Genomic DNA, 5,271 nt, shown 5'->3' on the forward strand with positions numbered 1-5,271 from the left:
TTTGATTGGGCTGCCCGATTAAGTTAATTAACCTGCCCATCGCCAGAGCCTTCAGCGATTAGCTCTGTGCCAGACACAGAAGTTTCGAGCAGCTTTTCTCCTGCCCCCACCACAAACCAGGCTGTGTTAAACCAACACACTAAAGTACCCCCTTCTCTTAGCAGCATTTATACCACACACAGCACACTGGGACTATGCACCGTCCTTCTGACATATACGTGCCATCGGATTTTCCCACTCTTGCAGGTCTTTTTCCAACGTCCAGCAGCTGCTCCCCTGAAAAGGCTGTAGAAGAAAATGCCAGTGCTACACTGCACCTTCCCCTTGCCACATGTCAGCCACATCAAACTCACCGGTGCACTCTGTACTTGCCTTCTCCCCTGATTCTACCATCGTGTTCTCTGCATCTCAGAGTCTAAAGCTAAATGGGATTTTTCCCCTGGGGCTTGGATAAGAATATGTGGAATCACAAACAGCTTTTGTTGAATTTCCCCCTTACAACTGCTAACTTGAATTCAGCAGGCGAGCGAGAGGCAGATACGCTCCTCTTGCAGCCTGTACGAGGCACAAGCCCAGTGCCAGACCTTAATTTGGACATGTTTAATTTCTATTCGTGAGAAAAGCCTGTGAGAAGAAAAGCAGTTAGTTTTTATTCATGAGAATATAGTATAAACAGAAGGATGAAAGTTAAACAATAGAAGGAGAAGAACAGCAACATATCTGCACCTGTCATTTTCTGAATGCTTGAACACTTGTGCCATAGGTAGCCAATGACTGTAAGTTTTAGTTAACAGTAGCCCGTAAGTCTATTGTAGTAGTTTAGGAGCCAATCAATCTGTAACACGAAAGACAACATACACAAGGGGTATAAAAGAGGCTGCTATGTTTAATAAATGGCTTTTTGCCCTTTATCCGAGGCACTGTCTGTGTGTGTTGTGACTGCCCCAACAGCAACAATTCACCATTATATTCTGTCTCTCTCACAGTCTGAATCTAAACAAAAAATTTTTCAGCTACATCTTGCAATGAAAAATGTGACAAGTTGCTCAGTTGAACCACGCACCTCAGGCAAGGAAACATATACTCACTCCACAAGTGAGAACTGCGGTCTCACTCTGCTGCTCTGCAATTTTCTGGTCAGCTTCAAGTAAGGTCACGCACTTTCAAATTTGCAGTGACCAATGTGTCCGTGTCCTTCCGTACAGAAATGTGTTCTGTGCGAGAAGAGGGTGGACACTTTGAGCTCTGGGAGAATGAGAAGGCGTGATGCTTCATAACGCTGAGAACAAACCTGTGGAGCACTGTGGCTGCAGTGTACAGGCTGCAAGAGGAGCGTTACTGCTGCTGGACTGCCTGCCCAAACCAAGTTATCCCTCGTAAGGGGGAAGGTCTGTGACAGCTGCCTGTGCTCATACATATTCCTGTCTGAGCTCGACGTGGAAACAATCCTGTTTAGATGCCAAGATTCGAAAACTGATGCCAGAAGATGCTGTAAGGGTAAGTAGGTAATGCAGCCGTGTGTTTGGTGTGGCTGTCATGGGGCAAGGGGAAGGTGCAGCCCTGGCTTCTTCTTTTAGAGCCTATTTGGTGGGAGCAGCTGCTGGACTTCGGCAACGGAGCTGTGAGAGTGAAAAATGTGACAGCAAGTCTGAGAAGGAAGGTCCAGAGCTGCAGTGTGTTGTGCGCAGTTTAAAGGCTGCTTGGAGGAGTGAATTAGGAATGCTTTCTGTTTAATGCTTACTTCTGACTGGAGCTATAGCTGCTTGGACCAGACACATAACCCTAAAGGTGTATGGAAGTGCCTATATCCAGGCTGTGTGGTGGAGTTCAACATGGGCAATATACAGGTTGAAGTAGCAAGAACATTCTCAGCTGACTCTGATTTATGAATTTTGCTGGACTTTTGCAATTCAGTACACTACCCACACTAGCACGGTGCTCTGTGGCTTCATTCTTTGCTCTGTGTGTGCTGGCCAAAACCGAAGCCCACCGATGGCATTCAGCTTTGTGGCTTTTCAGCCTGTTTTCTGCACACATCTACAGTGTGCTGTGCACAGATTTTCCTCAGCTGTAAGACCAGTCATACTCTTTGTGCTTCACAGAGTCCAAACTGCCCGTCTAGCTGTCACTCAGTCAAATGTGCAGGAGAGAAGCACTTCCTGCATTAGTCTTTCTATGTCCAAGACTTTCAACACAGCACCACAATCTGCAAACGAGAAGGGGTAATGAAGAACACGCTTTTGTCCTGGCACATTTTTCTGTGCGAGACGTCTATCCAGATCTTTGGTCCTTGTGAGGCTGTAAAGTGTGCGGTGGGACTTGGAACTGGGAAAGAAGTTTCAGACAACAAGAGAGGCAGAATGTGCTGGTACCTAGCGCTGAGAGGGAAAGTGCATAGCTCAGGTGTGTTTTGGCAGAAGCAGCCCTGGAGCATTTCGCTGCCGGCACCGTGCTCTGGGTGAGAAGCAGATGGTGGCTCGACTCCGGCAGAATGAAAGCGCGGCAAGGTACTAAAGGGGAGGAATGAAGGTGGAGGGCACTGGGCTCGTGTGTGCAGTGTACAAGATGAGAGAGGAAATAAAGCCTGAAAGAGAAACAGAATGGGAAACAGAAAAGTGAAGTGGGAAGCAAAGTAAGAAATACAGTGAAAAGCAAGACAAAAGAAGAAATGAGGAGAACAGAGGAAACTGAGGAAAAGGGAGACAAAGAGGACAGACAGGAGACAAAGAAAAAAGACTAAACCACGCCAAAGAAAGAGAGGAGACAAAAAGGGTGGGGGATATCTTTATTAGGGTTTGTTCAACTTTACTGAATGACTTTTTTTATTTACGCTTCAGGAAAACACAGGAAACAACAATGTATACAGACAGAAGGCTGTACAATGCAAAACATTATCTGTGTGTATTGAATTTGCTTTTGTTCTGTAAAGGAGTCCATACAGTTTCTAACCTGAAGGCAATACAAGTACAAATACAATCCATAAACACATCAGTAAAAGTACAATTTACATACAGAGCGGCGACAAACACAAGTACAGAATAATACAGGGCAATACAGGCCAAATACATATCAACACAATGTAACCATTTTTCTATTTCTGGAAAATTTATGACATTTTGTGTTATTGTTACATCACAGGAAACCCAAAAAAAAAAAAAAACCATGCAGAGAACACAACCCTTGTCCACCACGCACACCTTGTTCAGCTTACACACAAACACAACCTCACTCTCATCTCGACTGCCCCATCACTCCCCGGCCACCGCCAGCCGTCGGAGCACATTCACAGCACTCCGTGGGAACGGGGTTCCCGGGAGCCTCAAAAAAAATCATTCTGCCTGAAAAAAACCCTGTCCTGGCATGATCTGCACCCAAACCCCGTTAATGAACATCACCTTGCAGACTGGCTGGGACCAAGGAAAAAAACCCAGCTGGGGGGCTTTTGCATTCTAAATTTAAAAATGAGTTGAAAAACCTGAATGACAAAAATCACAAACACAAGGGTAGAAGCAGTCAATAGACATACACTGTCACACACAGACACAGCCAGCCAGCCAGACACAGACAGCCACGTGCTCACACACACAGATATGCACTCTCACACGCAGACAGCCCTCCTTCAGCTTACACACTGACTGCAGCCCTTACTCAAAACACTCCACACACAAAGAAGATGCTTTGATAAATCTTCCAGCTGCTGCTCCTTGACATCAAATAATAGATTCTGGGAAGATCAGTAACATCAGTGACCACAGAGATCGAAATCCGCCTCAGGACCCTGCAAGACAACATGAGGCAGTCTACAAGTGGCTGTCTGACAGCTAGGAGATATCTCCATACCGGGCCCCCAAATTTTCCACCCAAAAGCCCATAGACAAGAGGTGAACCATAAAGGTTTACAACTGTTCTGCCTAACCGTGACTCTACATGCCAGAGCAGGGCAGCTCCAAGCGTAACTGGCACACAGACATGCAGTGCACCAAATATAGCAAAGATGACACAAGGATTTGAGATAATTCTCCAGAAGATTAATTCTTGAGCCCCATTCATTTTGAGGCACTGGAACCTGCAGAACTACCCCAGTCACTTGAGGAGGGTCTAAGACACTCCATATAGAAGTCCAAGAAATGGCACATCAAAAGAAGGTACTACCAAAACTGAGGAAGGTGGATGAGAACATCTTGTGTGCTTTTTCTGGTCTCAAAAAGTAAAAATGTAAAGATGCTGGAATACCCCTGATCCGGGAAAGCACACAAGTGGAGATGCTTGCTGCTGGTACGGCCTGGAAGGATGTTGATTAAATAGACTGTGCAAAAACCTCGGACACGATGGCATCCGGGGCCCGTGAGGTGCTCCTAGGGCAAAACCAGCCCCACTGACCAAGATATAACAAAGCCCTATGACACGAAAGACGATGAATACAAACGACATAACACAGACACAAATAACGTAACACAGACACAAACGACATAACATAGACACAAACAACATAACATAGACACAAACAACATAACATAGACACAAGTTGAAACTGCCCAGCAGTTTCACCTGATGGACCCAAGATTCCTAGTGCAAGATGAGCCAGAGGCTGATGATGCTGAAGGAAAGAAGGCTCCACGGCAATAGCACGTGACGGTGAAACATAACTCTTTACAAGAAGTTAGTGCCGAAGCTGTCAAGAAAATGCTCAAGAAGCTCGGTAGGCCTAGAGAAAGAGGCAACAACTGCCAGGCCATAAGAAGGGATATCTAGAGAAGGACTCTGCCATCGAAGGTCTAAATGATGTCACAAAATGTGACTGAGCAACAAATGACCGAGATGTGAGATGCAGGAGTGCTCCACTCACAAGCGCTCGAACGCAGCTGTGCTGATGAGTAGATGGAACGGAGACTGGGGATCACTCCAGGCCCGAAGGAGCTCTCCTTGGGTGAAAGATTCATGGTGACATTGAGACTTGAAGAAGGCAAATGACACGAAGGTCACGAGAACACAGAGAGAGGAAAACACCTGATGGCAAGGGCTGCCCCAGCTGACATCTCTTGCGGGCAGCTGCATCACCAAACAGTATAATCCCTTGGGTCTCACTCTGCTACTGTGAAATACTACAAACCCTGCTGTTCTGGGGTTTAAAAGCTACTTTTAGGTCAGAAAAAAGTCTCTGGCTGGGACAATTCGCTGAATTAATTGGTAAATCCCAAAATCTCTTTCCAAGTACATAAAAACCTACACAAAAAGGTGGTGGGTACACCAGAGGTGCTTCAGGTTCCCTGA

General features: G+C 46.0%; 1 long non-coding RNA gene across 1 annotated transcript in view; it reads right to left on the reverse strand.

Moving 5' to 3' along the window:
- Positions 1–2,768: 2,768 nt before the first annotated feature.
- The window catches only part of LOC108446525, a 3,598-nt gene continuing 1,095 nt past the window's right edge, over positions 2,769–5,271 (reverse strand). Inside the window, exon 2 of the long non-coding RNA XR_001861732.1 lies at positions 2,769–3,778. This is a non-coding gene — a long non-coding RNA (uncharacterized LOC108446525). The remainder of the gene's footprint in view (positions 3,779–5,271) is intronic.

This window comes from Corvus brachyrhynchos, unplaced genomic scaffold (assembly GCF_000691975.1).
Source record: "Corvus brachyrhynchos isolate BGI_N302 unplaced genomic scaffold, ASM69197v1 scaffold875, whole genome shotgun sequence".
NCBI lineage: Eukaryota > Metazoa > Chordata > Aves > Passeriformes > Corvidae > Corvus > Corvus brachyrhynchos.